The sequence below is a fragment of the Anolis sagrei genome, chromosome 5 (genome assembly GCF_037176765.1).
Source record: "Anolis sagrei isolate rAnoSag1 chromosome 5, rAnoSag1.mat, whole genome shotgun sequence".
NCBI lineage: Eukaryota > Metazoa > Chordata > Lepidosauria > Squamata > Dactyloidae > Anolis > Anolis sagrei.
In genome coordinates, this window is record NC_090025.1 from 63,358,226 (window position 1) to 63,370,544 (window position 12,319).

Genomic DNA, 12,319 nt, shown 5'->3' on the forward strand with positions numbered 1-12,319 from the left:
ACTATTATTACTGCAGATTGATCTTGTTTATTTCCAATGTCTTTTATATTTCTTTGTTGAAGTGAGGCTGATTATTTTTGGGTAGGGGAAACAACGGTGCTGCTGTTAAGAGCATAGAAGACAAATATCAAACCAACTACAGAAAGCACATGAACTAAGTGTTTGTTTTTGGTTTCATTATTAGAAAAGACAAACAAATAAAACCCTTGACTTGAACTCAGCCACTGATACACACAAAAAAATAAAAAAATTAAAATGAGATAAGCAGGGTGACCCCATTTATGACTCTCAAGAGAGTGCAGAATACAGGAGCATTCTGAACATTGCAGTCTGTTACATTTTAATGAGAGGCGATTCTTTAAAATTTTTAGTGCAGAGAATGATACTTTGAGCTTCAAAATGTTACAAACTCTGTAACACAAAAGGAACAAATTGGTGTTTTGGCAAACTTCTTGAGTGTCCAGAGGAGTTGAAACAACTCTTTGCCACTTGAGAAGGAGGAGTTTCTATATAGTTAAAAGAACATCTGTGCAATGCTTCAGAGCAGGTAAACAGTCTGGGAAAAGGTTTGTTCATCCTCTCCCTCAAAAGTTCCAGATGCATTGTGCTATTAAAACCTTTCTTCACCATGAAATAGGATTGATGGGAGTTATATTTTAAGAACATGTAGCAGACCACATAGTGACCACATGTGATCTATATGAAACCACTAAACTAGATAGGTTATTTTCACAGCATCATCAGTACAAGTAACAACAAGGAAACATTCAAACTCAGGATTTTTGTTCTTGTTGTTGGGCTTGCTTCCCCTGAGATAGCAAAAGTAAAATATCTAGAGTCCCCTGAATTCCAGGAATGAAAATTTGATAATGGGGAAACACAATGATTTAAGCTTCTTCTTTGAAACTAACAATTAAAGAAACATGTTTGTATGTGTGTGCGCGCGCACACACATGCGCACACACATACATGAAGTAATAGCTATTGATGTCACCATTATTTGCCCAAGTGAGAACTTTATGTATTAGATATAATTGTGCTCTTGTGCTTAAATCACTAAATTTTCTTTATGGAGAGATCTTGCTGTGAATTGGTTTTCAGGAGAGAAAGGATTTCATGAAGGGAAAGGTTCTTTTCCCATGCAGCCATTTTATTCACCCAACCACAGGAAGGCTAATAGCACAAAATTAGCAGCAGTGATTTTACCTCTATGCATGAGTAACTTTTAAAATCTCTTGAAAGCTTCAAAGTGCCCTCTTTGGAAATAATAGCAGTACTTGAGCTTTTTTTGTGGTTGGCTGTGATTTTGAACAATTTATTACATAATAATGTTGCTTCCAAGGTCAGTAAAAGCTATGGAGATATCCCTTTCTTTTTACAGCATATATTTCATTTGTTAATACAACAGATGTTACCCAATGGAAAACAATTTGGTTACATGGAGACTGCCTAGTGATATTAAGTCATCCAAATGATGGCTCTGTCAGATCACATAGCATATTATTTCTACTACAGTTTCCCCTTTATGATATTCTACATCAGGTTTAAATGGGAGTTACTATCAGTTTATCTGGAGTTCATGTCATTTCAACCCAAAATTTATATGAAAAATAAGCCATCATCTGCCCATCAAACCAAAATACTTGCTGTAATAAAGGCTGCTTTCTTTTTTCTCCCTCCTTTCCTTCAGGGAGGTTCTCAATTTTCTTCCAGAGAGTCTATGCTTTAATGTCCCCTGACCAATTTATTCTTATTCAGATGCCCTTCTTACTTTCATCTAAGCGACCATATGACTGCAGCCAAAGTAAACAAATGCTATCAATATTTGATTTCAATTTTCAAATGGTGTGTGTATAGACATACATGTTTTTCTAATACTTTGTAGTCAAAATACTAAGGTAAGTGCTATAACTGAAGAGCTTCATTTTACAATCATTTTAAATTCAAATCCTTACTTAAATCAGCAATGAGAGAGCAAGAAGGAAGAGAAATACTTGCTAATGCTAGTAAATGCAAGGCAATTTCTTATTCCTGACCCAATCTTGTGCTAACAGGACACATCACATAAGTCCAAATCTGGCAAAACAAAATTCGACATAACACTATTCCTCTAAAACAGTGTTTCTCAACCTTCCTAATGCCACAACCCCTTAATACAGTTCCTCGTGTTGTGGTGACGCCCAATCGTAAAATTATTTTAGTTTATACTTCATAACTGTAATTTTGCTACTGTTATGAATCATAATGTAAATATCTAATATGCAGGATGTATTTTCATTCACTGGAACAAATTTGGCACAAATACCCAATACACCCAAATTTGAATACTGGTGGGGTGGGGGGTGGGGGTTGATTTTGTCATTTAGGTGTTGTAGTTGCTGGGATTTATTGTTAACCTACAATCAACGAGCATTCTGAACTCCACCAACAATGGAATGCCTTGCACACTCTGCCCAAACACCAAACATGCGCACCACACTTCCTGCTCTCCTCTCCCCACTTGGAGTCTCAGAAATAGCCCTCCTCTTGGCTGAGAAGCCAGCCAATTACAGTAAAGGAGGACTTTTGGTTGGAGGATTTGCCATTTGTTTCAAAAAAGGAAGATACGGACAAGCAGGGAGATTTTCAGCCTTCTCTGCCAAAGGGGTTCCTAAGACCATCAGAAATATATGTTTTATGATGATCTTTGGCGACCCCCCTGAAACCCACTTGTGACCACCCTCAGGGGTCCTGACCCCCAAGTTGAGAAACACTGCTCTAAAAATCACTATATGTCTCATGCTTCACCTTTAGAGGACACTGAAGAAACAATGCTTCACCTTCAGAGGACACTGAAGAAAGAAAAGCACAATATATTTAAGGAATCTACATAGTTCCTATATTTCCATATAGCTTTAGGAACTTTTTTTTAATTTCTCCCTTCTCCATTTGACCATGTATTTGCTTATGGATGAGTATTCAAATACCCTAAAGGCACAAGATCCTGTCTGATCTTGGAAGTTAAGCAGGGTCAATTTTTGCTTGGTACTTGGGTAGAAAAATGCCAATGAATACTAGGTGCTGTAGAATATATTTCAGGGTGGATCTACACTGCCCTTTATCCCATATTATCTGCTTTGAACTGGATTATATGAGTCTACACTGCCAGATAATCTGGGATCAGATCCTGAAATATAGTGCAATGTAGATCCAACCTCAAGCCCCTTCTACACTGTCATATAATCCAGTTCAAAGCCGATAATCTTCAAATTGGTATTGAAGAAAATAGTTTCACTGTGCAAGGAATTCCATAATCCTGGTACCACTTTGAGGCTTGGAATGTAATTACATACACAACCTATAATTGATGCATATTAAGGGCTATTTTTTGCATTCATTTGTGGGTTTGTTCTCTGGCTGCAACAGTTTGAAGCTAAATTCAAACTGCCTAAAATGATGCTTAAGCAAACCCAATGAAATTCATGGGGACACCTTAAGTTGACAGGCAATTTGAAGATACACACATACGCCTTCATAAATCAAGCTTTTTATATGTTTTACAGAGACATGTTTATTTTCCCTTCTAAACACATGTGCATCTATGGACATGGCAGTGGTTGTTGTTCAGCAACTGACTTGTCACATTATTCTCTCCAAGATTTCTCAGATTTCCCAATATATACTTGCAGAAATGCATTTTAAGCAAGGAACCAAAAATTTCAAATATTCTCTGTACATGTCAAGTATGCATAAGCTTTACTATATGAAAATTATTTGACAAATTATATTTTTCTTTTTAATCATCCTATATACATAGGGCTTCACTATCTCAACAGATAATGCTTTTCAGAACCATTTCATATTATATACCTCTCATTTGAAAAAATGGGTCAAATGGCATCTTGGACACCTGATGGACTGAGGCTCAAGTATTACAGCCTCTCCTTTTATGCTTTTATGCCTTCCAGGTCTTTTCCCTCCTCGTCATCCTTTTGCCCTTCATCCCTCTCTTCCTCCTCCACTGGTCTTACAATGTTCCAAGAGAAGAAAATAAAATAAATGTCCATCCCAATGCAATGTGGAGGCACAATGGAGGGTTACTATGCTACTGTAAATCAATGGAGTTTGCAAGAGACATACATCAATGAGCACAATAAAGTGAATGATACCCTTCACATATTTGTGTTCTACCTTATCTGATGAGTTAAATGATTTGCTGTTGCCTTTGTTAAGAAGGCTTGTGTTGGAAATGTTATGGAACATTTGGTGTAAGCTGAAGCATGCAATCAAGCTCATTATTTCTGTAGTAGCTCAGGCTATGTGAGGAATCCAGTTTGAGTTCAAGGTGAGATTGTCTCAGTCTACACTTTCTGAGTGTCTACAATATACTAACCTTTTGCATTCTAGAATCTTCATGTAGTAGATATATTTCAAAGGCACACAAATCATATTGATTGACTCATCAATAATCCTAAATGCATCGTGCTCTTTTCCCTACTTCTAAGTAAAGCCTGTGTCGTTTATTTCCTCATGAATATTTCTGAAGGTTTCACAACTGAGTCCAACATCCTATGTGCAGAGAGCAAGACCTTCATACCATGTAATTTCCATTTGTGACACCCTTTTTCCTCTAGTCACATTCAAATATGCCTTTGATTATGAATAGCCTTAGCTGTTTAATTGTTTCATTATTCAAATGGAGATTTCCATTAACATGTTCTTCAGGATTAAAAGGTATTAATAAACATATCAGAGAGAGTAGAATAAAGCTTTGGTCTTATTAATGAAATTATGTTTAGTTTTTAATTTTTTTTTATCCCATTGTTCTCATTATTGAAAATGTTAGAGAAAATCTATGGCAGCTGAAGCACAGAAGAAGAATGTATTATTGGGTTATCTGTATTTTCTTGTGGGCTTAATATAAAGAGATATTTATATACAGTATTAAAATGCCCTGGGAATCAGTTTTACTCCTTTGTGGTGAAAATGTACCTTTTCTTGATTCATAGAAACTGAAAAAAAGCTAGCATCTGATGCATTTTGTTCCAGGAATAGGAGAAACAAAATTTGGGGCAGCTATCAATATGCCAACCTATTTGTAAGAAAATAATATATGTCCAGCATCAAATCTACCCTTCAAGTGCCAACTTCATTGTTCATTCTTACAGGAAAGTCATCCATCTGATCTGACATCTGAAGTACAGTGAGCAAAGTGCAATACACTCCAGATTCAAAAGAGAATGTGGGAAAGTGTGAGGACAAATGGAAATAGCAGAATGTAAGATAAATATTGCTACGTGTCATTGAACAAACCAGAAAATGTACAACAAGAGATTTATGACATCAGCCCTGGAACAAAAATAATTTACAGTTCTGACTAGAAATATATCATTTAAACAATAAGAGGAATTCAAAAGGGAAACACGCATACACATATACACCCCAAGCATCAGAAAGATTGAATCAACTAGATTGGTATCTAAAGAAGTGTCTTCAAGAACTTTGTAACAGCCAGGACTATATAAGAATTACAATGGCAATCCTAACTTCTAGCTTCAAGTATAAGTATTTCCTGCTAGAAGATTTTGAAACAAGAGCCAGCATCCAGGATTTTTAGCTTGGCTGCACAATTTCTGGGAATAGTTGATATCACACGGGTGTGAGCAGGCTGAAATCAGATTGACTTGAGTGAGAAGATCTAGACCATGCCCAGAGATATTGCTGTGTTGTTGGCAATGCCCCCCTTCTAAAGTCTTGGGATTGGGTAAAAAAAACTTAGGGATTACTATGTATTTCGGATGACCAATAATTGATGAGTAAGGAAGAAACTAATAATGATTATTTTTGCAGTTGTAAATATTTTTATATCCCAATTCATTGCAATGTTGGAAGGAATATCTGGGTATCATGATTCATTTGTCACTTTCACAATTATCTATGTGTGATGATTGAGATTAACCAAGAAGCCATGCTATATACAATTGTAAGTAGGCATCCATAATCTCTCAAGAGCAAAATATATTCAGGACAGAGTAGGAGGCATTCCAGGGGATGGCCATGGGGAGTGTGATTTTTGACATGTATCAGCTTCCTTCTTATGTCAATCTTGCCTGGAAGTGGTTCATTGGCCTGAGGGCTCAACTACATCATTGTCAACATTTTGCTCAGCTCCTTGGGGTTGTCATGCTATCTGGTTGATACTCTGCACAGTAGAATTACAGTTGAGTTCATTCAAGATAAGAATTATGTGGCTCATTCTCACATATGTGTGTGTGTGACTTGAAGTCTGCTGCTAACTCATGGAGACCCTATGAATTTCGTAGGGTTTTCTTAAGCAAGGAATATTCAGAGGTTTTCCTGGATCCTTCTTCTGAAATATAGCCTGCAACACTGTATACTATTTTTTTCACCTTTTGATATAATTTCTTGAACTGATGCTTATATGACTAGAATCAAATTAACCACTTAATCTGCTGCCTGATACTGACAATTTGGAGGAGGGGGTATTCCTCACAAATTCTTATGTATTACTTCAAAAATCTGGTATCTGAGGTCATCAAAATGTGGAAAAAGTTTGAATGGGAAACTACTGTAAGACTAAATTTGGGTGAACACTTGCATTAGCTAAGGGTTGTGAATAAGGAGGGAGGTGATGTGTTTTTGGAGAGTGCATATCTCTTTACTAAGCTCTGATTCATGCCAACACATTTTAAGTGGAAGGTATATTGTCAGATTCACTTTCCGATGCAGTTACAGATGACTCAGTAGAAACTGCAGATGAGGACATCTCCTCAGACTCAGTTTTTTCATTAGTGTTGATGATTTTTAAAGAGAAAGGTATCTGCTCTTGTTGAACTTGTAAGGTATTTTCTGAACATTCTTCTCTGTCATGTCTATTTGGATCTTTAGCATCCTGAATAGGAGAAGAGGTCTCTTCTCCCTCCTTTTTCTTCTTTGATTTACCACTAGCAGTCTTTTTCAGAGTTGGTTCTGTCTTCTCTTTCTCATCATCTGTAGCCTTCTTCAAGCTGTGGAATGGAAGGAGACTTTTCTTCTGCCACCCAGTTTCCCCATTCCTCTTCTGGGGCATTACAATAATCATCAACATGTGCCTGATTACAGTTTAAAACCCTCTGAAAATCAGTAGTTCCAGGCTGGGAAACAGATGCACTACTGAATCCAAAAACTTTAGGATTTAATCCCAAAGAATTTATTTATCGTGTCAGTATCAACCAGACAATTGTATTACATTTTTTACAAATTTTTAACAGACAGACAAAACAGAGTTTGCAAGCTTGGTAGTTGATTAAATGTCCTTTGACCTGTAGCTGGCCACTTGGAGTGCTTTTGGTGTTGCTGCAAGGAGGTCTGCCATTGTGCATGTTTTGGGGCTCAAGCTGCATTGCAGCAGGTGGTCTGTGGTTTGCTCTTCTCCACACTCGCATGTTGTGGATTCCACTTTGTCGCCCCATTTCTTGAGGTTGGCTTTGCATCTTGTGGTGCCAGAGCGCAGTCTGTTCAGCGCCTTCCAAATCACCCAGTTTTCTGTGTGCCCAGGGGGGAGTCTCTCATTTGGTATCAGCCATTGATTGAGGTTCTGGGTTTGAGCCTGCCACTTTTGGACTCTTGCTTGCTGAGTTGTTCCAACGAGTATCTCTGTAGATCTTAGAAAATTATTTCTTGATTTAAGTCATTGACGTGCTGGCTGATACCCAAACAATGGATGCGCTGGAGATGTCTCTGCCTTGGTCCTTTCACTATTGGCTGCTACTTCCCAGCGGATGTCAGATGGTGCAATACCGGCTAAACAGTGTAATTTCTCCAGTGGTGTAGGGCGCAGACACCCCGTGATAATGCGGCATGTCTCATTAAGAACCACATTCACTGTTTTAGCGTGGTGTTCTACACTGTGTTCTACACTGGGCATTCATACTCAGCAGCAGAGTAGAATAGCGCAAGGGCAGATGTCTTCACTGTGTCTGGTTGTGATCCTCAGGTTGTGCCAGTCAGCTTTTGTATGATATTATTTCTAGCACCCACTTTTTGCTTGATATTCAGGCAGTGCTTCTTGTAGGTCAGAGAACGGTCCAGAGTGACTCCCAGCTATTTGGGTGCGCTGCAATGCTCCAATGGGATTCCTTCCCAGGTGATCCTCAGAGGTCAGGATGCTTGTCTGTTCTTGAGATGAAAAGCACATGTCTGTGTTTTAGATGGGTTAGGGATCAGCTGGTTTTCCCTGTAATAGGCAGTAAGGGCATCTAGAGCTTCGGAAAGCTTCTGGTCAACCATCTCATTACTGCTCCCTGCTTGAGCAGTAATGGCACCATGATCAGTATAGATGAAGCTCTCTGTCCCTTCTGGCAGTGGCTGGTCATTTGTGTAAATGTTGAACATTGATGGAGCAAGCACGCTCCCCTGAGGCAGGCCATTCTTCTGTTTCTGCCATCTGCTTCTCTGGCCTTGGAACTCAAACAATAAAGCTCCTATTTTGTAGCAGGTTTCCTATGAGGCGGGTGAGGTGGTAGTCCTTTGTGATATTATACACATCCCAAAGAAGAAAATGAAGGAGAACTCTGTTCATGTCTGTTTATTGTTTTATCCACTCCAGATCAGGAAATACCAGGGAACAAAGTGTGTTTACCCCATGTTCTGCCCATCAGAGATACTTCCCAGTCCTTCCCACTTCCATCATCTCTAGCATCTTTTCCCCAAACTTGATGTCTCATTCTTCCTCTTGCCGCTTGCAGATGACACTGGTGTCCATTTCTCTTCACTTGTGTTAATTTGAAGATAACTCTTTACAGGCTTTTCATTCCAGTTGCCTCCATTTATTGTGGGGGCTTCACTGAGTCCAGAACAAACTTGCTGAAGTGTAATATCACATTTTCCAGATTTAGAATTACTAACTTGAATATTCAGAACAGCATCACCTTTGTTTTTTCCATGACCAACTAAAAAAAGATGCAGCAAAAGTCAGTGGTTCAGTGGAAAGAGAGACTGAATTTTCCATAGCTGATTCTTGCCCAGTGTCAGTAGTGAGTAACTTGTCACATTTGTGCCTACTGTCATTTCTCTCTGTTACTGGTTTTTTGTTTTCCAAGCTCCTTCATCAGCTTCTTTTCTGTCAGCATGTGACTGATCCTCTTTATTTCTTCTTATTCTTCTTTGACTTTTCTGTTTTCTTTTTTGCATCTGATGGCTGCTTTAGGTTCTCTCTTTGAAGTATTTGCATTATTTCTTCTTCAATAACTTCATGAGCACATTGATCATTAAGCTTGCCCTCTTTCTCAGATGCCTTCTTCTTATTCCACTTCTTCTGCTCTCTTTTGAGCAGGAGCCCCACCATGCATGTCATCGTATCCCCCTTGTGAGGGCCACCTTTGTCTCCCACCAGATCTGTTTTGGAGGTTGCCACATCTTCCTCCTCCTCCTGCTCTTCATCCCCATCTTCACCTTCCTTCTACTCCTCCTCAGCTGAGGCACCTCCATTAAGTGTTCCTTCTGCAGCTGCAGCCCAGGGCCCACAGCAGCCCCAGGAACAACAGCAGCACCAGGAGCAATGTGGTGAGGAGAAGCAACCATCTGGGAAGGCACTATGGTTTGACAGCTGATGGGAGTTTGAAGCCCAGCTTGGTACCCAAGAACCTAGAGCCAGCTGAACTTCCCTCAGCCAAGCAGACACCTCCTTGGCCTGCTGGACCACAGACTTCGGCCAGCCAAGGGAAGCCATGGCTCAAGTCAGGGGGAGGGGGGACTCACACAATGGCATCACACTGAGATCATCTCCAAAGGCCGGGTCAGAGAAGGCTGGAAGTTCAGTCTTTTAAAGTATATCTTGTAATTAGAAGGATTTTTTGCAATCATATCTTCTGAGTATTTTCTTATGACAACAATTTCCAGTCTTAATTTTACAGGAGTTGTTTAAACTGCAATAGGTAATGCCTTTTTAGTTTGCTGTCACACTGAAGAGTACACAAGAAGCTCTCTTGTACCAGGTTTATATTTGCCTACCTAATCTTGTACTCTGGCTGGTAACACATCTACAGTCTTTTCTATCACTCAGAGCCTGATCTTTCTAACTAAAGATACATAGAATTGAAATCAGAATTTTCTCCATGCAAAGAATACACCCTACTACCAAGATATTAGGGATGTGCATTTCAGATAAACTCCATTCCATTTTCAGTGTCTGGTTTTCAGGTGCATCTGTTCCATTTTTTTCTCGAGCTGCCCAAATTCGGGAGGGCAAAGTGTTATTTTTCAATCTGGCAGCCCAAAGATCTCTTTTCATTCCAGAAGATCTGGCCCATTGGTGTCAATGGAGCAACTTCCCAGGCTCTCCTTTTTCATCATTTTTAGGGCTATTGGGATGAAAATGGCCACACTTGTAGGACCCATTTACCACTGCAAGCCTGTGAAGTTTAAGAATATTTGTGACATACAATGATTTTGAGGACATGCTTAAAATTTCTAGAAATAAAATCTCCTTAAAAAAAAACCAAAAAGGTATCTTGTGGGAGGATCTGATTGAGATTCAGTACCTGTCCCCCTTCCTCTGGCTTTCACTCCACTGAAAGCCTGGTCTTTTGACCCAGAACCACCCACAACACAGCCATGTATTATTATTATTATTATTATTATTATTATTATATGTGCATTTATGTATATATTTATTATTATGCATTTGTATGTATGTGTATGTATGTGTGTGTATATATGTGTGTGTGTGTGTGTGTAAAATACAATAGTCAAAGAAGTGAACAATAAGAGTCAAAAATTAAAGAGTCAAAGAGGTGAATGACAAATAACTTACAGGGGCTCAAGCAAGTCAGGCTATCCCCTCCCTTCACCACACACACACACACACACACACACACACACACACAATATAACAACAACAATAGCAACAATTTTCTAAGGAATTAATTTTAAGACTATATTTTCTGATAGAAACCTAAACACATTCATGAGATATGCACATACCAATCAATAGAGCAGAAACAGAAGGAAGGGAAAGAATAAAATTTTGTTTTCTTTTTTATACATGTTCTTCATAACCTTTATGGAGATATTCAGTAAAGCTACAGAAGCAGCTTTAGTACAGTGGTGTATCTAAATTGGTTCTTTAGTCAAAGCAGTCTCTACATTATTTAAAATATGACCCATTGAGAGGTCAAAGGGTGACCCATTAGGTCTAGCAACATGTGCCGGCCTCTCCCCATCTGTTGGCACCAATAGAGTCTTTTTTCAAATAGTCTGGATTCATGTGCTAAGAAATTGGGTAATTAATCCATTTTATTATTTAATTAACCTATAAAGAGAGTGGTTAAAATGTCATTTGGTCATGACCAGGCAGTTTCAAAGTGCTAGACCTGTGCACTTTAAATCACATTTAGAGGTACTTACTTCTGGGCTTTGAGACTTTCAGACCGGATTACTAGTATAAAAGGGCCAATACGCCTGACAAATCTCTACAGAGATTCCCCTTAATCTCAAGAACGTAGCAACAAGATTTTGGCTTAGCCTGTCTGTTTTGAGTTAAATTTCTGGTTTCATAAGCATCACAGCTACCAAGGAATCATAGACTCAAATTGATTAGAAAGGCTATTTAAGATGCTGAATAGATGGAGCCTCTAGTACCATAATGAATTCTTACTAGACATGTTTCTGGCTGTACGTGTAACCTTATGGCTTTGACCTTTTTTGCTGTCTCACATTTTCAACTCAAACACTTTGGTTAAAGTGCTATTCTCCTGTAAACCTCAGTTATAGAGTGCACTTGTAGCTTTACTAGGTCAGATGAAAACGGCAAAGACAAATTAGTTTGCATTTGCCTGTAATAGGGAATTGTTGTGTGATTGTGTTAGTATGAATAGTAGTGTGTTTTGCATTTTTGACCTTATGGCTTACTGTCCTTTGCCGCTGAATTTGAAATTAGACAGTCAGGCATCATCCCTTGCCCATAACTACATTATACATGGGTGATAAATGTTCAAGATCACTTTACATGTATTAGCTTACATCTCATGCCAATAAAATATTGTTATTATTATTATATATATATATAAGCTATTAGTAACACAATGGCTGAAGATACCAAGGATAGGTGGGAATTCAATTCTGGTTGAATTTTTCATACCACCTTGCTTCTTATTTCCTAAAGTAATAAACAGATTGAAACACACACACTAAATTTTCCACTGGCCTGATACTTGAGAGATAATATGCCAGATAAACAGAAATGTATAAATAAATGTATACCTTAGGGAGAACCATGCAAAAACGGCACATTGCAAGATCAGTGGCAAGTAACCCCTACTTTACCAAAAATTATTCTAAT

General features: G+C 38.5%; 1 pseudogene; it reads right to left on the reverse strand.

Moving 5' to 3' along the window:
• Positions 1-6,688: 6,688 nt before the first annotated feature.
• On the reverse strand, positions 6,689-9,709 carry LOC132777246 (protein LYRIC-like; annotated as a pseudogene).
• Positions 9,710-12,319: the final 2,610 nt, after the last annotated feature.